Raw genomic sequence first — 23,890 nt, 5'->3', positions numbered from 1 at the left:
AAAATATCAAAATAATTTTTATTAATTCATAATTCATATACAAATACAAAAATAAGCACAATCGTCAACAGGCTGACGATTGGCTTTGGGACACTATTCCCAACAATCTCCCACTTGGCCTAAAGCCAATCGGTGCAGTATCTAATACCCATCTTCGACTTGTAGTTGTCGAACTCTTTCACCGCAATGGCTTTAGTGAATGGATCAGCTAGGTTCTCCTTTCCGTCGATCTTCTGAAGATCGACGTCACCTCGATCTATAATTTTTCAGATGAGATGGTAGCGGTGCAGAATATGCTTCGTCCGCTGGTGTGCCTTTGGTTCCTTCGCCTGAGCAATGGCTCCAGAGCTGTCACAGTAGAGCAGAACTGGACCAATAAGGGAGGGTGCTACTTCGAGCTCGATGATGAATTTTCTCAGCCACACCGCTTCTTTGGCAGCATTTGATGCAGCGACATACTCCGCCTCACAAACTGAATCAGTCACTATATGCTGCTTGAAACTTTTCCAGCAGATAGCCCCACCATTAAGGATAAAAATAAATCTCGACACACTTTTGTTGTCATCGTGATTAAACTGGAAACTAGAGTCTGTAAACCCTATAAGTCTCAAGTCCGATTCACCATAAACAAGCCACTGGTCTTTAGTATTTCTTAAATACTTCAGGATGGTTTTAACAACCTTCTAGTGATTCTCTCCTGGATCAGATTGGTATCTACTCACTACCCTTAGTGAGTATGCCACATCTGGTCGTGTACATGTCATGACGTACATGATAGATTCCACTGCCGAAGCATATGGAATCCTACCCATACGCTCTCTCTCTTGAGGTGTTGTCGGACAATCCCTCTTCGAGAGAAAAATTCCATGGACTATCGGAAGATAGCCTTTCTTGGAATTCTCCATGCTGAACCTCTTCAGCATAGTATCAATGTACGTGGACTGAGATAAACCAAGCAATCTTTTAGATCTATCCCTATAGATCCTCATCCCTAGGATGTAGGAAGCTTCTCCCAGATCCTTCATGGAGAACTGTGACGACAGCCAAATCTTTATTCCCTGTAATGCAGAGACATTATTCTCGATTAAGAGAATATCATCCACATACAATACAAGAAATACTACTACTGGACCATTAGCCCACTTATAAATGCATGGCTCTTCTCCATTCTTAATGAAGCCATATGTCTTGATCGTCTTATCAAAATGTATGTTTCAACTCCGTGATGCCTGCTTAAGTCCATAAATGGACCTCTGTAGCCTGCACACCTTAGACTCATCTGTGGATGTGAATCCTTCAGGTTGTATCATATGCACCTCTTCATCCAGCTCTCCATTTAGGAAAGCTGTCTTCACATCCATCTGCCAGATTTCATAGTCCAGATGAGCAGCTAATGCAAGCATAATCTGAATGGATTTGAGCATTGCCACAGGAGAAAACATCTCGTCATAGTCTATACCATAACGTTGACGATATCCCTTAGCAACCAGACGGGCTTTATAGGTTTCCACCTTTTTGTCTGCGCCCCTCTTCCTCTTGAAGACCCACTTACACCCTGTGGGTTTTACTCCTTCGGGTGGGTCAACCAATGTCCACACATCGTTGACCTTCATTGACTCCATTTTGGATTTCATGGCTTCTAGCCATTTCTCAAAGTCGGATCTCTGCATTGCATCCATGTAGGTGATCGGATCCTCATCATTTTCATTTAGTTCGATAGGATCATCATCCCGGAGCAAGAAACCATAGTATCTGTCCGATTGACGTGGTACTCTACCAGATCGCCTTAAGGGTACTTGAACAATGGGCTCCGAATCTGATCTAATCAAATCCGGTTCAGGTTCAGCAACTTGTGTCAGTTTTTCCACCTGCCGAACTTCGTCAAGTTCAACCTTAGAGGCAACAGTCCCTTCACTAAGGAACTCCTTTTTCAAAAAGATTGCCTTAAGGCTGACAAACACTTTTTGCTCATCAGCTAGGTAGAAGTAATATCCTTTGGTCTCTTTTGGGTACCCTATAAAATTACACTTGTCAGACCTAGGTCCAAGCTTGTCCGTAATTAAACATTTAACATAAGCCGAACACCCCCAAACCCTAAGGTGCGAGAGTACTGGCTTACGTCCTATCCATATCTCATATGGCATTTTGGTTACAGACTTACTCAAAACTCTATTTAGAAGGTAACAAGCTGATTCGAGCGCATATCCCCAGAGGAAGATCGGCAGACCAGCAAACCCCATCATGGATCGAACCATATCCAACAAGGTCCGATTCCTCCTTTCAGATACACCATTATGTTGTGGTGTTCTAGGAGGAGTCCACTGAGAGAAAATTCCATTCTCCCCAAATATGTCAGAAAATCATTGGAAAGGTATTCACCTCCTCGATCAGATCGAAGAGTTTTAATATACTTTCCAGTTTGTTTTTCTACCTCATTTCAGAATAGTTTGAACATTTCAAACGACTTCGATTTATGCTTCATTAAATAGACATACCCATACCTCGATAGGTCGTCTGTGAAGGTTATGAAGTAGAAATATCCATCTCTTACACTTGAGCTCATGGGTCCACATACATCAGAATGTACCAAATCCAAGAGTTCACTGGCTCGCTCACCTTTTTCAGTAAAAGATGATTTGGTCATTTTACCAAGAAGACAGGACTCACAGGTTGGAAGTGATTCACAATCACCTACTTCAAGAATTTCTTCTTGAGCCAACCTGTTTATCCTGTTCTTATTGATATGACCTAGCCTACAGTGCCAAAGGTAGACTTCTGACACATTATCTATTCTAGGGCATTTACCGGAGGTTTGAACCACATTAACAGGTTGTGATAGAAAGTAAATTCCATTATTAAGTTGTCCAACAAACATTGTAACATCATTCAAAATGATATTATAAATATTTTCTTTTATTAAAAATTGATAATCGTTCATGGCCAAAAGGCCTACAGAAATAATATTTAATAAAAAGCTTGGACAATAGTGACATTCACTTAGAATTATGTTTCGAGAATTGATTACAAGGTTCATGATTCCTAATGCTAGAACTGGAACTTTGCTTCCATCTCCAACGTTTAGGAACCTCTCGCCTTCATCAAATCTCCTACTGACCTGCAGACCCTGCATCGAATTGCAAATATGATAAGGGCTTTCGGTATCCAATACCCAGGCAGTAGTATCACAAATAGAAAAGTTGTAAGGTGTTATCATATAAGTACCTTGCTTCTTCTTCGGCCTGTTCGGATCCAGGGAGGCAATGTATAAAGGACAGTTTCTCTTTCAGTACCCCTGCTTCTTGCAAAAGAAGTACTCCGCCCGGCTCTGGTCGGACTTGCATTTCTTGGTCTGACCCTGTGCAGATATCCCAGCATGCGGTTGCACCTTCTTATTCTTCTTCTTCTTGTTCTTCTTTCCTTTCTTAAAGGGTCGATGACTAGAAGAAGACCCTCCCATAATATTTATCGACTCCTTATGGAGCTGGTGGTCCTTCTCAAAGTTCTACAGCAACCCCAACAAGCCGTGGTAGTTCACTGCAGGCTTTGTCATTCGAAAATGAGTAAGGAAGGGAAGGTAGGACTTGGGCAGAGAATTAAGGATCGCATCCTTACCGAGCTGCTCGTGCAGGGGAAAGCCTAGTTTACTTAGGCGCTCAATCATTTCGATCATGTATAGTACATGATCAGTGACTGAGGCTCCATCCCTCATCCGAGCATTGAAAATGGCACAACTAGTTTTGTTCCTTTCAACATCGTCAGGCGTGCCAAAAGAGTCGTTCAACATTTGAAGCATCTCCTGTGGCTGGGTGTTCTCGAATCTATGGCTGAATTCATCATTCATTGCCGCCAGCATAATACACCGAACGGTGGTGCGGTCATTGAGCCACTTCTAATAAGTGTCTCGGACTGTCCCTCTAACGTTTGGGGCTGGCTCCTCAGGTGCCGGATCCGTTACTACATAAAGGATCCGCTCATGCTCAAGGATGATTTTTAATTTTCGATACCAGCTATCAAAATTAGGTCCCATGAGCTTGTCATTATCTAATAATGACTGGAGGGACAGGGTAGTGGCCATAGCTGCATAAAGAAAAACCAGACCTCTATTAGTACATAAATTATCAATACTAAAGACTTGGACTTTAGTCTAAAGTTTCTTCCAGTATTTTTACGAACTGGTAGCCTCAACCTCCAATTCGAAGAATTACTTTAATTCTTTAGTGGGTACTAGAATCCACACAGACTACACACGAGCCCAACTTTGGTTGGTCAACCCATGTGCATCTATGGATAGGTTCATAACCAGTTGTTTCTCTAAACAACTTCTAGTAATTAATTTTGCCCCAGAACCTAATCAGTAGGCTTTGGCCTCCACTGAAAAGATCTGGTTAGGTCCAACCATTAACATGATTTGATTTGGTGAATCGGACCAATAAATGATCAGGCCTGACTTTGGCCGGCCAACCTGATCACCATCAGAAAGACTCAAACCAAATTATCATATTATGAATGATAATTTCATTAGTCAATAAGCACCAGGCCTTTGGGCCTCCAATGATTATTAAACTAATGGACTCATTATCACTTACTTAATGGGAGGCTATGACTTAGTTATCAATATAACTTAATTATTTTTAGGGACCTAATAATTTTTGAGGATTTTATTAAAGGATAGATGAGAAGAAAATATCCAACCAATTTCAAGTTTTTTGAATTTCAAATTTTGAATTTCAAATTTTAATTTTGAATTTCAAATTTAAAATTTCAATCAAATTTCAAATTTCAAATTTTGAATTTTAAATTTTTGAATTTTGAATTTCGAATTTCAAATTTCAAAATTCAAAATTCAAATTTTGAATTTCAAATTTTTGAATTTTGAATTTCGAACAACTTTCAAAATTCAAATTTTAAATTTTAAATTTTAAATTTTAAATTTAAACTTTTAGATTACAACTTAATCTACGCATGCAAATATATATATCATATCTAAGAACCAGCTCTGATACCATTTGTGGAGAGATTCAGTGCAGGGATAAAATGGTAATTTTAAAACTTTTTTAAAATTATGATTTTACAGCAAAAAAATATTAATTAATCTAATTAATTAATATGAATTTATCCTACACTAGGATCTAAATATGATATATAGCATGCATGCATTTAAATTTGAAATTCAAATTCGAACAGTAAACACTTTATTGTAATGTGTTTAGAACACAAAAACTTTGTGCGGGTAGTAGATCGCCGCAATCTGATCACCGTCAAAAGAGCTGATCATCATGATGTAGCTACACAGTGTGTCTGGCCTTTGCGGATCATCCACATGAAGCTCCCGATCTGATCGACTCCTCACGAGTGCTAGCTCATTGTAGAGCCCTTTTGACGGTGGATGCTGATCGACTTCTTCGATCGATGTCTGACGATTCTTCAGATACTTCAGATCATCAACAGATGTACTTGAGAGGATGTTGAAGATCTTCTTAAGATTTTGTGGGCTCACGACACTCGTAGCTCACTTTTTCACTTCTCGAACCCCAGGCTAAAACTCTAGAAAACTCACCGAAAACCTTGCACCCACTTTTCTTTCTTTTTTTTCTTTTTTTCTTGGAAGGATATGGACTTCCTTCTCATGCATAAGACTTCTCACACCCCAAAATTTTTCTCCAAAAATCTTCTTCTTGCACGCCCCAATTTTCTCCTCCTTTTATAACAACGTCAAACGTCTTATCCAAAAAAAGGATAAAGATGAGTAATTGCACATTTGAATTCAAATCAAATTTTGAATTCAAATAGACACCAACTCATCTCTTATCCACTAAAGGTGTGAGGCATGGCTTAAATTATGCATGGAGTGATTTCATGAGAAATTTTTTCTCATGTAATAAATGGGACGTAAAAAAAGGGATAAGGTGCAAAGATTGATTGCCCATTCAAATTCAAACTTTATTTTGAATTTGAATGGCCAACCAATCATTCTTATCCATTCATATGGTACATTAAAGTGGAGAGTGGAGAGGGCTTGGCGTGAGAAAATAATTCATAAGAAGTTCCTTCTCATGAATTCAAATGGGTGCAATGGAAGTGAGGTGGCGCATGGAGATTGGGTCAAGGTGGTTTAATTATTTAAACCAACCTAATTGAACCAAATAAGTTAGGTACAATTAGATTAATTTAGATCTAACTAAATTAGGCTTAATTAGGCTTAATAAAATCTTAATCAAATCAAAAATTGATTAAGCCCAACCCCTGATCAAATCAGGGACCAAACCATCTCGACAATTAGGTCAACTCTTAACCTAATCGGGTCAAATCCAACTATATCCAATTCAATTGGACTTGATCCAAAAATAATTACTCAGTTAAATTGAGTTAATTAGTGATCAAATCACTAATTAAATCTTTCATAAATACTGAGTCCAAATCCGATGGGCAATCAGGCATCAGAATTCATCAATATGTAACCCTGATCGAAAAATCCCAACCAGTGGGACTCTTGACCCCGGTATCCATAATGTATGGAACTCATGATCAGAGAATCCTGATTCTCGATCATTGAGTCCCAAATATATAGGATTCTACATCAGCCATCAGATCATATAGGAACCTCTAATGTGTGTGATCCCGCAGGTTCGAATCTAAGCCGGTAGCACAGGAACCAATTCTTGTACTAATCGAAGTGACCATTTAGCAATGGTATCCGACATCCGGATAGGTCGAAAAGTTGCAATCGCAACACTCAGAATCTACATGAATATGGTTACTGTATAATTCATCCTTTTGACCCTTGTGTTTAGGATGACTCAGGCTTAAACTGTCAACCCTGATTAGATCATCTGAATCATGCTCAACTCAAATAATCCTGTGACTCCTCACAAGGACTACCCTGGCCAAGGTTTTGCTAAATTGAAACACGACAATACACAGCTCCTAAACTGGAGTGGTCAATCCCATCTTGACACACACACCGACAAGTCAAGTACTTGACTACACCCAGCAGCCTTCCGTCACTGAATTAGAAATTCAGGTAGTCTAGTACCTAAGTGCAGTGAGTTGCTTGCAAGTCACCGTTGTGGTCTCAGGTCGGAGGGATATTTATACCCATATTCCATCGGAGCAAATCTTGACAGTAGAAATAGCTCCAGAGTCGGTCACGTTCAGTACAGATGTACCCTTACATCTCACCTGTATGCCATAACAGTATCTCCATACTATTGGTTAAGAGGACAACCAACCTATATGGCACACAACGATCTATGCTTGATAAACGTTGTCATCCTTGGTAACAATGTATCATTTGGTCACGAACAGATTTTAAGACTAAACAACAAATCCTCCTTTGTCGAGTCTAAATAGTCCTAAGGACTTTATCACAACATAGGAGTTTATTAGAAGATGAAATATTTTATGATGAAAAATATCAAAATAATTTTTATTAATTCATAATTCATGTATAAATATAAAAATGAGCACAACCGTCAACAGGCTGACGATTGATTTTGGGATACTATTCCCAACATCTTCTTGGTTCTGTATATTGTTGACATATTGCTTATTGAGAATGATATCCCAATGTTGCAATCGATCAAGACTTAGCTATCGAATAAGTTTTTTATGAAAGACTTGGGTGAAGTATCCTATATACTAGATATAAAGATCTATAGAGATAAATCTAAAAGGATGTTATGCTTATCCCAATCACAGTACATAGATCTCATATTAAAGAGATTTAATATGGAGGCAAGTAAGGGTTATCTGCCTGCAAGTCATGGTATACATCTCTCTAAGAGAATGTATCCTGTTGGTGCAGAATTCCACCGACGTCGGAGAAGCTGGAGTCGAGGGGATCGCGTCTGCCACCGGGACCTGCAAGAAAAGTCTAAACCGGAGTTGAGGGTGCTTCAGCAAGACCCTCCGATGCTCAAGTCAGTACTTTGCCTCAATAGAAATGGAGCACTCAAATGGGATTTTAGCGGAGTTTCAAGATATAGTTTTGAGCTTAGAGAAGAACGTATCTGGGGGTCTTTTTTTATAGACGAAGAGCATAACTAATTGATAGTGATGTCTATAACCATCCGGTAGTGGGCTGTTCAGGGCCACGCGGAGTTTGTTACAGAGAGTAGTGGCATCAGGGGGCCGTTCAGGGCCACGTGGAGTTTGTTATGGAGAGTGGAGTGGTGTCCGTTGTCACGACTTGTCAGAGAGTAGTGGGGCCGCATGGAATCTGTTACAGAGAGTGGAGTAAGGTAGTGGCCATTATCATGACTTGCCAGAGATTTCAGGCCTGACGGTTGAAGCTCAGCTGGGATGTTTGATGGAGTGGAATGGCTCTCTATCTCAGCAATCCAAGAGAAGTTCGGATGTTTTTGAGGTCGCTGACGAGTCTACTATTGTTGGATGCCTTGGGCGCTGATACTGCAGGCGAAAGTCATCTGCTGTAGAAGCTCAGACGGAGACTTTTTGTTGGAGAAGTTCGGTAAGAGTCCAGTTGCTAGGAGAGCTCGTCTGAGATTTGCCTGATGTGGAAGCTCATCTGTAGATTATCCATCGGAGAGGTCCAGTTTCATGAGGAATCTGGTAGAGGGTCATCCGACAGTGGAGTTCGGATGGCACTGTGGAGGTTCGTCCACTGGAGGAGTCTTGAGGACATTGGGGAAGGTCGAACATTGAAGGAGTCTGGGATTCAATTCTGTCGTAGAAGTTCGGACGGAGTCCAGTTCTTGTAGGAGTTCAGATAGAGACTTCTTATTGTAGAAGCTCGGACGAAGGCCGGCTGCCGTGGAAGCTCAGATGGAGACTTTTTATTGTAGAAGTCCCGCTGCTAGAGAAGCTCGATCATTGATGAAGTCTGGAAGAAGTTTGGAGTAGAGATCCAGTGGAGCCTATCCGTCATAGAAGTTCGTCTGTGATCCATCCACTGTAGAAGTTTGGACAGAGTTCGGTTCTTGTAGGAGCTCGGATGAAATTCGAAAGGCAGTCGATCGTCGTAGAAACTTGGATGGAGCTTGGTTACTATAGACATCCTACTATCGGAGAAGCTCGGAAAGCATTTGGAGCAGCCCGGTAGCTGAATAGAGGAGCTCATTGTCGAAGAAGTTCGGATGGTATTATGGAAGCTCGGACGATCGGAGGAGTTCGGAAAGATGCCACACAAGGTCGAAAGCCGGAGAGCCCTGGAAGGATCGGCCTTTTACGAACTTCGACTGGGGTTATTTTATACCCAACACCAGTCCCCCTACTTTCGAGTTTGGGTTTCGAATGAAGGAAGTACAAAAAAATTTTCACAGCCGAAGTTGCCTCCCTCGATTTTCTTACTCGGTTGTTTCCAGATATTTTAGCGTTTGGCGCACTGGTGCTGGAGCCTTTTCAAATCGAGGCGATCCAAAAAGATTTTTTCGGAATTTCTGTTGGAGCATTGCTCTAGGTACGGTGCAATAATGGTTCTGCCAGCCGTCAGTCGCTTCCAGTCGCCTGCCATGGTGAGTAGGACACGTGGCGATTGTAGATCGGCCAGAGGAGATCCGCAATCATTACTGCACCAGACCTCGTCGCTTATTTAAACCTGCCTCCCTCCTTTAGGGGTCTCACTTTGCCTGGAAGCTTCTTCCGTCCCTCCTTCCTGAGAGTTTCGTTCTTTCCCAGCATCCTTCTCGACCTTAGGCGTTCTTCGAGTCGTCCCCATCTCTGCATCCTTCAAACCAGCCTTGGTTAGTTCCAGAACTCTCCTCCTGTATTTTTTCTTGCTGTTCTTCTTTTGTTTTTCTTCCTTTACATTCTGCCTATTTGGTTTTCTGCGAGTGCCCTGTTTCTTATTTTTCTCAATTTTTTTGGGATTTTTAAGATTTTTACTTGATTCAAAATATCCTCCAACACTTCCTCCTCTAGCAGTTCTAGGAGTCCGTCGGTTCCAGCCCCCCAAAATCCCAGTTCTGTAGATAAATCTCATCTGGTCTTTGTACCAGACACCATCCCCAACTCTCTGACTCCAGAGGAACACTCACTGATTAAAATTTAGTATGGATTTCCTCCGGAGTATGAGCTGGAGCTTCCTGGGCCGACTGGTCGGGCTAGCGCACCTCCCCCCGGCTACTTCTGTTTATACCATGAAGCTTTTCGCGTCGGGCTTCGACTTTCGCTTCCACCTTTTGTTATTGCTCTCTTTCGCTTCTTAAACATTTCTTTTGTTTCTGTAGCACCGAACTCCTTTAGATTTCTGATAGGATTTCTTTTCCTCTGTAGTTTAGCTGAAGTTCAGCCAATTCTTTCTTTGTTTAGGAATTTTTATACCTTCAAGCATCATCCCTCGGCAAAGGACTGGTGGTACTTCTCTTCTCAGTTCGGTAGAAAGGGGTTGCTGAAAGGTGCCCCCTCTTCTATCCACAACTGGAAGGAGAGGTACTTCTACATCCGATGCCCGACCTTGGAGTTGGGGTTGCCTCCCTGAGGCTCCCTGAGGGATTCCATCCATTAGGCTTCTAGCCTAGGACAGGACGACCTTGAAGCCTCCAATAAACTCGAGGCTTATCTAGCCCCTCTTCTCTCCAACCTCCTGAAGGAACAACTCTTGTTCAACATCGGCCTAAGCCCTCTCAACCCTGCCGGTATTGTTATATATATATATATTTTTTTTTTTTCTTTATAGTTCGCTGCTTTCCCTTTCTTCTTATTCTTTTGTTAAGCTGTGTCGATCCTCATTCACTGCAGATATGGATACTGATGCAGCTCGAATGCTAACCCAGGGTCTCAAGACCCACAAAAGGAAAGGTGCACCATCCTCGGGGGCGGCGAAGAGGGCAAGGGCAGAAGAGGCCAGCCCAACCGCACCTGCTCAGGCGGCCGTTGCCGTCGACGCTTCCTCCAACGTCGAGCCCGCAGTCCCCCGGGCCTCTTTAAGGAGTCCCCCGATCGAGGTTCTCGCTCCAGAGGCCCGGCCCGAGGAGGCACCAGCGATCGAATGGAGAAGGAGAAAGAAGATATTGGCTCGCAAGAGCCGCAGCAGCAGGGCTGCCATCGAGGGGGCCGATGGCTCTGAAGAAGATCCAGGGGAGAATCCCTTCAATAATAGGGATCTAGTAAAGAGATTAGTCGATGGGTGCATCCTATCCAAGGTCATCCATAGGATCATCCACGCCGATCCTGAGCAGTGGGTCTGAGACTCTCTGGGGTCCTTTCTCGAGATAGGTCAATTTACTCCTTTTTCCTACCTCTTTACTTTGCTTATTCCTCGGCTTTTATATTGACTCCCTGGCCGCTCTTGCAGATTGGATACCAGCTCATCGCCAACATCGAGGCGATGAACGATGCTAGGAAGGAGGCCGCCCAGGCGAAGGAAGGTTGCCTGGTCGAGGTCGCCTACCTCAAGGAGAAGATTGCTGAGGTTGCGAGTCTCCAAGAGGCACTGTAGAAGGAGGGGCAGACCTCGACAGACTTGAGGGCCACCTTGGAAAAGGAGAGAAAGAAAGCAGAGGCTGAGGTCTCCGAGTTGAAGGCGCAGATCCCGACCCTGGTCTCAGAGGCAATGGTCTGGGCAGTGGAGGAGTTCAAAACCTCTTCCGAGATGAGGGATCTGAAGGTCGAGTTCGGCCAAGCTGCCTTCATCAAGGACTTTGAGCTCTGCCAAGAGAAGGTGGTCAGGAAGTTTTCAGAGCTGGACCTCGGCTTCCTGGATGAGGCGTCCAATGATGAAGTCGGGCCTTCTGAAGCTGCCGCCAGTCTTCCTCCAGTCGAGACTTCCTCGACTGCTGCGGCTGTCGCGGTCGACCTTTTGGGGCGCCGAGCTCCCCCACTTCTGCCCCAGAGGTCCGAAACCTCTAATTTTTTATTCTCTCTTTTTTTTTCTTTATTGCAATTTTTTCTCATTCTTTTGTACTTAAAAACTATTTAATCAATGAAATTGGACTCTTCTTTACAGAGGGCTCCTCTTTTTTACTCTGCATTCTTTTTCTTCTCTTTTATTTTCTGGCATTGATTTGCGTTATGATGCTCTTGTCTTCCAACGACAGTGCTCCATCGAAGCTCTTCCCCTACCACAGGAGATTTTTCTGAAGTCGATGGTCCAGGACCTCAGAAGAAAAGTTCATCACCTGACGAAGAAATCAAAGAAGCTGGATGACGAACTTCACCGGCTGAGGCAGAGCCATTCAGAAGTCACTGCGGAGGCTACTCACTTTCGGGACCTCCACAAAAAGGGCTTCATAGACTATACCCGGAGGAAGGCTGACTTCGTGAAGGAGCTTGAGGAACTCTGAAAACATACCAGCGATCGATCTTGGACTCAAGCTTCCAAGATCAGCTCCCTTAAGGTCGAGCTGGCGGCTGCACGGGAGAAGATCGGCCAGTTGGAAGGAAGCTCGTCCTGGCTCACAACTCAGACCGATCATGATCGAGACTGGTCAAAGAAATTCTCCAACCTTCAGAAGCAGCTGCAGGACACCGAGGCGAACTACAACGCCTACCGAGTCGGCTGGTGCGAGCAAGTAGACGACTACCGAAGGAAGCTCAAGACGGCGACCGACGAGGTTGCCCGCCTTCAGAGGCAGTTGTCTGAGAGAGTCCAGGCCATCTCTGCACAAGGCTCCGATGAGCTTCGCTCCTTGAGGGGGACCATGGAAGAACTGTTCATGGCTCTTGGGCAGGAGAAGGTTGAACTACAGCAGCTGAAGATTCAGCTGGCCTACGAGCAGCAGGCGGTCAAGGACGCCAAGGTGGAGTCCAAAGTTCTGAAGAAGAGGCTTCGAGAGTCGGAGGATGAGAGTCGGCGGTTCCACCAAATGTATTAGAAGATGCTGTTAAGAAAGAAAGAACTGGAAGAAGAAGTCAAAAACTTAAAGCAATCCTCGATGATGGTTGGAACAGAGAGTTCAAAGTCTGAAGAAGTCTGACTTCCTTAGAGCTTCTTTACCTTTTATTCTATATATTCTTTTCTTTTCTTGTCATTTTTCTTTTTTGGCCTTCAAAGGCTTCGTAATGTATATTTCACTAACGAAATGAAAAGAAAATTTTCCATTATCTTATCTATTCTTGTGTTAAGTTATCATTTATCGAACTTCTTTTATCTTTTGTCTTGTTCGATGTCGACGTTGTTTGAAGGTTTCTGATCACCGTCGTGTTGATTTACCCCTTTTGTTCATGACTGAAGGTCTTTTCGAGGCCACTCGAGTTTGACGCTTCCTCCCGGTGCTCGAGCTTAGGGGCCCGAACTTCTCGTTACCTTGAGAAAGTCGATTTTCTCCTGCCAGTGTTGGGTTCCTTCTTAGAGACTTAGGGTTTTTGACAAGAGTCTCCTTCCTCGTTAAGACGAGGTTCCTTCTGTCTTTGATATAGTTTATTTTTTTCTTATCACTGGCATGGCTCGTTGCTTTCCCTTTTTCTCTCCCCCTTTTTTTTTGTGTTCGAGTGTGGGTTTTCCCTTTGCTCTTAATGGGGTCGTAGGGGTGTGAGAAGCCATTGAGGAGGCTTTCCTCCTCGTCTGGTCTTGAACGATCGGGTCTTCGTTTGTGTCAGGATAAGGTTCTCCTCCTGTTTCTGACACAGTCAATTTTAGCTCATGTTAGGATGAGGTTCCCTCCTGTTCCTAACATGGTTATGGGGGCATGTAAGGGCCGTTGCAAGGGCCTCTCTCCCCATCCGATCTCTAAATAATCGGGTGTTGCTCCTTGAATTGATTTTGATGATTACAAAGCATTTGAGGGAATTACTAATGAATTTGGTTTGGAAAAAGATGTATTGCATTTCAGGGGCAAAATCATAATTTTATCAAGATTTAATTCAGAAGCCTCAAGAGCAAGAACAAAAGACGTGCAATCTATTGGAAGAAATTTCAATATTTTTGGAAGTATATTTTGTAAGAAAATCAGGTTTCTATTTTTGAGTCGACCCCATGAGTCGACTCATGGCTTAAAGAGCTAAACGGCACACAAAAATTTTGGCTGGCATACTCTGTGAGTCGACCCCATGGGTCGACCCCTTGGCATAAGTTGATCCTATGAGTCGACCTCTGCTGCTCTGTAGGCCAAAATTATAGAACAATTATTTTTTGCTCTTTTCCACAGAGGTCGACCCTATGAGTCGACCCATGAGCATGAGTCGACCCTACGAGTCGACCCCTGTGACGGAAAAATTCCGCAATGGCTAGTTTTTAACCCATTTCAATTGCATTTAATGCTCATTTAATGTACTCTAACGGCTCTATTTCAGCTTAGATTACTCTCCACCATTATTTGAAGTTATATAAAGGGACTTAAAGGAGGAAATAAAAAAAGAGAGAGATTTTGAAAAAGGTTCTTCAAGCATTCTTGTCAACCTTAAGCAAGAGCCCACTTAAAGAGTTCAAGAAGCTTTCAATTCAAGTTCACCAACTCCTCAAAAGCTCATTCAAGTCTCCAACCACCTTGAGAAAATCAGGAAGAGCTTCCTTCTAATTGAGTAAAGTGTATTTAAAGCTTCATTCACTCATTAAAGGAGCTTCATCTGTATTTCTATGTAATTAACTGTAATACTCCTTTTTGAGTTATTGTTTTTATTTTGGAAGGGTTTCAAAATATGGGAAGGTTGATCCGAACCTTGAATTGAATTGTATTGGGTTGGCTTGTATCCGAGAAATAAGTGGTCTAGCTTGGGATAGTTAGAGTCGGAGGTTCCAACGAGTGTATTCAGGTTGAATACAGTTTAGTGGATTAGAATTCTCAAGTAGGAGCTTGGGGAGTGGATGTAGGTGCAAGGTTGGCACCGAACCACTATAAATCCTCTTGTTTGTGTTGTGCTTAATTGTTCTCCTTTCAAACTTCTTTATTCTCTTGCATTCTAGCATCCAACTATTATCCTTGCATAAATTACGCTCTCTATACTTATCTTGCTCATTGTTAAATAATCTTCATAGTTGTAAGTTAAGTTTAAATTTTTAGAAACCCAATTCACCCCCTCTCTTGGGTTGCATTGCTGGGCAACAAGTGGTATTAGAGCTTGGTGCTCTAGCCCTACTTTGACTTAACCATCAAAGAGTTAAAGATCTATGGCAACTCAAGTTGGCACTTCTCTAGCCGAGGGGCAGTCCACTAACCGACCTACACTTTTCAATGGATCAAACTATACCTATTGGAAAGCTCGGATGAAAATCTTCATTCAAGTACTTGACTATGATATGTGGAGTATCATAGTAAACGGACCACACACACTCACTAAAATTATTGATGGTGTGGAATCAACCAAACTCGAAAAAGAATGGGATGAGGTTGATAAGAAAATGGCCCAACTAAATGCTAAAGCCATGAATATTTTATATTGTGCCCTAGATGCTAATGAATTCAATCGTATTTCAACATGCATGTCTGCTAAGAAAATATGGGATAGATTAGAAGTAACTCATGAAGGAACTAATCAAGTGAAAGAATCTAAAATTAACATGCTCGTGCATAAATATGAACTTTTTAAAATGGAGCATGATGAATCTATAACCGAAATGTTTACTCATTTTACTGATATTATAAATGATTTAAAAAATCTTGATAAGTCTTATTCTAATAGTGACCTCATGAGGAAGATTCTTAGGTCCTTACCAAAAAATTGAAAAGTCAAAGTGACCGCTATCCAAGAAGCCAAGGATCTGAACATCCTACCCTTGGAAGAGCTTCTAGGATCACTGATGACACATGAGCTGAGCATAAAATAATATCAAGAAGAAGAAGTCAAAAAGAAGAGGACAATCGCCCTCAAATCCATGGCTCAACTTGATGAAGAAACTGATGATACTGAAAATAAAGAGCAGGATGAAGAAATGGCTCTCATTACTAGAAGGTTTAAGAAATTTTTGAGAAAAAAAAAACAAGGAATGAGGAAGAGGCCACCCACAAAAAGGAAATATAACAAAGAAAAGGATAAAGACCAACCCCTTATTTGCTATAAATGCAAGAAATCGAGATATTTTAAGTCTGAATGCCCACAACTGAAGAAAGGTCCCAAGAAGTACAAGAAGAAGGCCATGATGGTTACTTGGAGTGCAAGTGATGAGTCAAGCTCCGAAGAAGAAGACTCAAATAAATAAGCCAACTTGTGCCTTATGGCACATGAAAATGAGGTAAATTCTACAACTCCTATTGACTTTACCTTTGAACAACTTCATAAAGCCTTTGATGATTTAATTGATGAACTAAAGAAGCTAGGGGTAAAGAATAAAGAGTTAAAATCAAAGAATCAATCTTTACTAAAATAAAATGAGAGCATTTCAAATGAAAAATCTATCCTATTTCAAGAAAATCTAAACTTAAAGAATGAAATTGCCAAGCTAAAACTAATAGTTAAAAAATTTACCTTAAGTTCTAATAAACTAAATATGATTCTTGAAAATCAAAAGACTGTTTATGATAAGGCTGGTCTTGGTTACAACCCCTTAAAGAAATAAAAGTTTCTAAAAAATATCTATGTAAACTCTTCAAACAATAAGTTCTCAAACACTACTTGCTTCAAATATGGTAGAATAGGTCACAAGTCATACACTTGTCTCTCTAACAAATCTATTAATCCTAATGCAAAGAAAATATGGGTTCCAAAAGGAACCATTGTGACTAACCAAAAAGGACTCAAGAAAGCTTGGGTACCTAAAGTAAAAATTTGACTTTTGCTTGCAGGTATGTCTAGCATTCCAAGGAGCAAATCGAAAATGGTATCTTGATAGCGAATGCTCGAGACACATGACTGGTGATGAATCCCAATTCATCACACTTGATGCTAAAAATGGAGGGATGGTCACCTTTGGAGACAATGGCAAAGAAAAGATCATCGGTATAGGTAACATTGGTATCACTCCCTCCAAGTATATTGAAAATATTTTATTAGTAGATGGTTTAAAACAAAATTTATAAAGCATCAGTCAATTTTGTGATAAAGGATACACGTTATTTTTTAATCTTCTATTTGCATTGTAACTAGTCCTGTTAATGAAGGCATTAAATTTGTTGGGCATAGACATGGCAATGTTTATTGATAGATTTGAATGATCTATCCAAAATAAACATGCAATGCCTAGTATCCTTGAATGCCAAGATTAATGAGATTAGTTGGCTTTGGCATCGTAGGCTTGCACATATTAGCATGCATTCACTTTCAAAACTCATTAAGAAAGAATTGGTTATTGATCTACCCAAATTAAACTTTGAAAAGGATAGAATTTGTGATGCATGCCAACTAGATAAACAAACAAGAGTTTCATTCAAATTTAAAAATATTGTTTCAACTTCTAGGCCATTAGAATTGTTGCACATGGATTTATTCGGACCTACTAGAACTACTAGTCTAGAAGGAAAATGATATGGTTTGTAATTATTGATGATTTCTCTCATTTTATATGGGGTTTTTTTTGGCACACAAGGATGAAACTTTTCAAGTTTTCTCTAAATTTTATCAAAAAGTCACAAATGAGAAAAGTTTTTTAATTTAAAATATTCAAAGTGATCATGAAATCGAATTTGAAAACCAAGATTTTGAAAAGTTTTATGATGAAAAAGGAATAGGCCACAATTTTTTGGCACCTAGGATACCCCAACAAAATAGAGTAGTAGAAAGAAAAAATAGAACCCTTGAAGAAATGGCCCGTACCATACTATGTGAAAGCAACCTTCCAAGATACTTTTGGACGGAAGCAATTAACATAGCATGTTACATATAAAATCGTGCTTTGATTTGATAAATTTTAAAGAAAACTTCCTATGAGCTTTGGAAAGGAAGAAAATCAAATATTGTATCTTTTTATATTTTTGGTTGCTGATGTTTTGTGTTAAATAATGGTAAAAAAAGACTAGAAAAATTTGATGCAAAATCCGATGAAGCAATTTTTCTTGGTTACTCCTCTTCTAGTAAAGCCTTTAGAGTTTTCAATGAAAGAACCTTAGTAGTAGAGGAGTCAATACATGTTGTCTTTGATGAAACTAACGATCTTCCTTCAAGGAAGAATAAAGGTTTTGATGATACAGATCCTCTTACAAAAGGGATAAAGGAGATCAATCTAAAAGATTCAACAATTCAAGATGATGAAGAATATGAAGACAAACAGGATGAGGAAGGTGAAGAACAACAAGAACAACCTCAAGGTACAAATAATCTACCCAAAGAATGGAGGTATGATCACAATCACTCCAAGAAACTAATCATTGATGATCCTACGCATGGTGTAAGAACTCGTTCCTCACTTAAAGATGCATTCAATCATTTTGCTTTTGTCTCTCATCTTAAACCTAAAACTACAGACGAAGCTGAAAAAGATTATAATTGGATTAATGCAATGTGTTGGTGCAAAAATTTGCTTGTATCGGAGAAGCTGGAGTCGAGGGAGTCACGGTCACCGTCGGGACCTGCAAAAGAAGAATAAACTGGAGGTGGGGTTACTCCGGCAAGACCCTCCGATGCTCAAATCAGTTCTCTGCCTCAACAAGAATGGAGTGCTCGAACGAAGATTTTAGCAGAGTTTCTAGGTAAAAATAAGAGCTTAGCGAATAACGTATCTGAGGTCTCCCTTTTATAGGCAGAGGGGGTAGCAAGCTGATAGCGACATCCGTAACCGTCTGGCAGTGGGCTGCCCAGGGTCAGGCAGAGTTTGTTACGAAGAGTAGTGGAGTAGACCCGTGGCTATCACCAAAGCGTGCCACGTGGAGTCTGCTGCGGGGAGTGGAGCGGCATCCATTGTCGTGACTTGCCAGGGGATGGAAGAGTCGTGCGGTATCCATCGCGGAAAGTGGGACAGGATCGTGGCTGTTATTGTGGCCTGCCCGGGAGTGATGGAGCCGCATGGAATCCATCGCAGGAAGTGGAGCAGTGCTGTGGCTGTTACTGTGGCCTGCCAGGGAGTAATGGAGCCGCGTAGGATCCGCCGCAGGGAGTAATGGAGCCCTGTAGGATCTGCCGCAGGGAGCAGAGCAGAATCGTGGCCGTCACTACGGCCTGTCGGGGAGTCCAGACTTATCAGCTGAAGTTCGGTTGGAGCCTATAGCTGGAGTCGGAAATGAATTCTGACTCCTGTAGGAGCTCGGATGGAGTCTACTTCCAGTCAAAAGTCCGGCTCCCTTAAGAGTCCGAACGAAGTTTACCTGCAGTTGAAGTCATGGGCGGAGTCCGGCTCCCGTAGGAGCCTGGGCGGAGTCTGCAGGTGAAGTCATGGGTGAAGTCCGGCTCCTACCGGCAGCTGGAGTCGTGCACGGAGTCCGGCTCCCGTAGGAGCCTGGGCGGAGTCTATAGGTGAAGTCGTGGGCGAGGTCCGGCTCCCGTAGGAGTCCGGATAAAGTTTACCTGCAATTAGAGTCAGGGATGAAGTCCGACTCCCGTAGGAGTCCGAACGAAGTTTACCTGCAGCTGGAGTCGTGGGTGGAGTCCGGCTCCTGTAGGAGCCTAGGCGGAGTCTGCAGGTAAAGTCGTGGGTGAGGTCCGGCTCCCGTAGGAGTCCGGACAAAGTCTACCTGAAATCAAAGTTAGGGGTGAAGTCCGGCTCCCTTAAGAGTCTGAATGAAGTTTACCTGCAGCTGGAGTCGTGGGCGGAGTCCGACTCCCGTAGGAGGCCAGGCAGAGTCTGCAGGTGATGTCGTGGGCGAGGTCCGGCTCCCGTAGGAGTCCGGACAAAGTCTACCTGAAATCAAAGTCAGCAGTGAAGTCTGGCTCCCTTAAGAGTCCGAAAGAAGTTTACCTGCAGCTGGAGTCGTGGACGGAGTCTGACTCTCGTAGGAGCCCGGGCGGAGTCTGCAGGTGAAGTCGTGGGCGAGGTCCGACACCCGTAGGAGCCTGGGCAGAGTCTACAGGTTAAGTCATGGGCGAGGTCCGGCTCCCGTAGGAGTCCGGACAAAGTTTACCTGCAATTAGAGTCAGGGATGAAGTCCGGCTCCCGTAGGAGTCCGAACGAAGTTTACCTGCAGCTGGAGTCGTGGGTGGAGTCTGGCTCCCGTAGGAGCCCGGACGGAATCTGTAGGTGAAGTCATGGGTGAGGTCTGGCTCCTGTAGGAGTTCAGACAAAGTCTACCTGAAATCAAAGTCAGGGGTGAAGTCCGGCTCCCTTAAGAGTCCGAACAAAGTTTACCTGCAACTGGAGTCATGGGTGGAGTCCGGCTTCCGTAGGAGCCCGGGCGGAGTCTGCAGGTGAAGTCGTGGGTGAGGTCCGGCTCCCGTAGGAGTCCGGACAAAGTCTACCTGAAATCAAAGTCGGGGGTGAAGTCCGGCTCCCTTAAGAGTCCGAACAAAGTTTACCTACAGCTGGAGTCGTGGGCGGAGTCCGGCTCCCGTAGGAGCCCAGGCGGAGTCTGCAGGTAAAGTCGTGGGTGAGGTCCGGCTCTCGTAGGAGTCCGAACAAAGTTTACCTGCAATTAGAGTCAGGGATGAAGTTCGGCTCCCGTAGGAGTCCGAACGAAGTTTACCTACAGCTGGAGTCGTGGGCGGAGTCCGACTCCCGTAGGAGCCCGAGCAGAGTCTGCCGGTGAAGCCATGGGCGAGGTCCGGCTCCCGTAGGAGTCCAGACAAAGTCTACCTGAAATCAAAGTCAGGGGTGAAGTCCGGCTCCCTTAAGAGTCCGGACGAAGTTTGCCAACAATTAGGGTCGAGGACGGAGCCCGACTCTCGTAGGAGTCCGGGCGAAGCCATTCCGCAGTCGAAGTCGGGGACGAGATCCGGCTCCCGTAAGAGTCCGAACTGAAATCTGATAGTTGTAAGAAGCCACCGTTGGGGAAGTTCAGCCGTTGGCGAAGTCTGGGGTAGTTCGGATTGGAGTTGAACCTGGCTGGAAGAAGTCCGGAAGGGATTCGGGGAACAGCTGATAGTCGTAGAAAGTCGGCTGGCGGCGGGGCTTAGTGAGCGCTTAGGGCGGTTTAATAGATAACTGAGGGAATTCAATCAGCACTGTGGGAATCCGGCTGTTGGAGAAGTCCGGAGAGATACCGTCTGCGGTCGAAAGCCGACGGAGTCCTGGAAGGGTCAATCCTGTTAAGAACTTCAGCTGAGGGTATTTTATACCCAACACAATGCAAGAAGAGCTTAATCAATTTGAAAGAAATAATGTATGGACCTTAGTATCAAGACCTAAAAACTATTCAATAATTGGCACAAAATGGGTATATAGGAATAAATTGGATGAACATGGAAATGTAATAAGAAATAAAGCAAGATTGGTTGCAAAAGGTTATAATCAAGAAGAAGGAATTGATTTTGATGAGACCTTTGCACCTGTTGCTAGATTAGAGGCAATTAGACTTCTACTTGCATATGCTTGCTTTATGAAATTTAAATTATTCCAAATGGATGTCAAAAGTGCTTTTTTAAATGGATATATCGCTGAAGAAGTCTATGTAGAACAATCCCCAGGTTTTGAAAATTATGCTTTACCTAATCATGTTTTTAGATTAAATAAAGCTCTATATGGTTTGAAACAAGCACCCAGGGCTTAGTATGAAAGGCTAAGCAAATTTCTACTCAATAATAATTTTTCAAAAGAAAATATAGATACAACTCTTTTTATTAAAAGAAATCAAGATGATATATTAGTTATACAAATATATGTTGATGACATTATTTTTGGATCTACTAATGAAACTCTTTGTCAAGATTTTACAAAGCTCATGCAGGGGAGTTCGAGATGAGCATGATGGGAGAACTTACATTCTTCTTCGAACTCCAAATCAAACAAACAAAGAAAGGAATCTCCATCACCCAAAGTAAATACACAAGAAAATTACTCAAAAGATTTGGAATGGAGAACTCCAAACCAATTGGCACACCCATGAGCCCAACATGTAAGCTTGACAAGGATGAAGAAGGTAAAAGTGTAGACTTAAAATTTTATAGAGGCATGATTGATTCTCTATTATATTTAACTGCTAGTAGACCTGATATTATGTTTAGTGTTTGCCTGTGTGCTCGCTTTCAATCAAATCCAAAAGAATCACACTTGAATGCAGTTAAAAGAATCCTTAGATATTTAAATGATACACAAACTCTAGGATTATGGTATTCTAAGGACTCACTAATTGACTTAATAGGATATTCAGATACCGATTTTACTGGATGTAAATTAAATAGAAAAAGTACTAGTGAAACTTGTCAATTTCTTGGAGTTAACCTAATCTCTTGGTTTAGCAAGAAACAAACTTCGGTAGCACTGTCTACGGTCGAGGCCGAATACATTGCAGTCGAAAGTTGTTGTGCTCAAATCTTATGGATTAAGCAACAACTCGAAGACTTTGGTATCAAACTTAATGAAACTCCCATAAGATGTGATAACACTAGTGCTATAAATCTCACTAAAAATCCAATTCAACATTCTAGGTCAAAACATATTGAAATCAGGCATCATTTCATAAGAGAACATGTCCAAAATAAAGACATAATTCTTGACTATATTTATACTGAAAAATAATTAGCTGACATCTTTACCAAGGTCTTAAGTGAAGATAGATTTTGTGAAATTAGGAGAGAACTAGGAATCCTTGATCCATCTGCTTAAGTGTCTCTCTGATTTCAAGATATCACCACCAAAAATCTTTTTAGCTTAATTCTCATCTTTTCTTTGGAGCTCAAAAGCCCAAACTTATCATTCTCATAATCAATTTTTGGGTAAACATCCCTCTCCTAATGTTTCAAATTTTTTTTTTTCGAAATTATTTCATCATCTTTCTGATTTTCTCTATGCCATGAGTCGACCCCCAGGGTCGACCCTAGAGTAAACTTGTAATATTGACTAAATCCTTCGGGCACCTTCTTTTTGTTGGAAATCTCTCCTTGAGCCGACCCAACTCTCCGCCTTCATCCCTCCACCAAACCAAAAGTCTCCCTCTCTTCTTCCTCAAATCCAAGTTTTCTCTCAAGATCCCTCTCCAACCATCTCTCACCCTCTAAATCGCCCTCTTGGAACCAAGTTGCTCCCCTTCTCCTCCTTCATTTGGAGCGATTCGAGCTTACCCTAGATTCTACCCATTTTCTCCAAATCGGGATTCCACTTCTTCAAAATCCTTATCTTTCCACTAAAAACCTTTCATTTCTCCCTCACATTTTCTCTCCTAAGTTCTGTGCTAGTCCTACCTATGCAAATGGCTCCGAAGATGAAGCTTCCACAGAGGAGGAAATCAGTTCGCGGGTTGGAGGAAAGTGTGCGTCGAAAGAGACAAGCAACCGAGACCACTTCTGCTTCAAACCCTGCTCCTGCTTCAGCTCCAGCTACAACCCGATCACCAATCAATCCTAGTAAGGTACCCCTCTCTGATAGGAAGGTAGAGCCCAACAAAAATATTGATTTCAGATTTTTTGAAAAGGAAGGGTTCTCTATCGGATCAAAAATTAAGGACCAAGGTTGGGAATTCTACTACTCTCTAAAAGAAAATACTTATGTAGATCTTGTTAGAGAATTTTATCTGAATTTAGGATACAGCAATGAAACAGTAAAATCCATAGTGAAGGGTGTAGAAATTAGCCTAGATCCTATACTTTTGGGGGAAATTCTTCATTTACCTTGTGAGGGATACACAAACATAGAACTCCTAGTTAAAGAGGAAGGAATAAATGTTATTCTAGGGAGAACCTTCACTGGAAGCCTAAATAAATTAGAGGCAAAGATTCTTTCCATTGAGATGAGACTGCTGCACCACATGGTAACTAAGTTATTTTTTCCTAGAAGTGGTAGACATGATCTCCTCTCTTGTCGGGACATCTGCATTATGTATCATGTTATTACTCAAACCCCCTTGAACCTCCCGGCATTGATGTTTGAGGCTATGAGAGAGACCTTGAATAGGTCCAAGGCACATTTGCCTTTTGGTATGGCTCTCACTTTAGTATTTAGGAGGTTTGGAGTTAGCTTTGTGGGAGAGGCAGTAGCTAGGCTATCTCATTCCGACACTATCAACCGCCATACTTTGCACCGAATGGGATTTTCCAAAATAGA

Source organism: Elaeis guineensis, chromosome 13, assembly GCF_000442705.2.
Source record: "Elaeis guineensis isolate ETL-2024a chromosome 13, EG11, whole genome shotgun sequence".
In the NCBI taxonomy this organism is placed as follows: Eukaryota; Viridiplantae; Streptophyta; class Magnoliopsida; order Arecales; family Arecaceae; genus Elaeis; species Elaeis guineensis.
The sequence above is the reverse complement of the archived record's forward strand: the minus strand, read 5'-3'. Positions refer to the sequence as shown.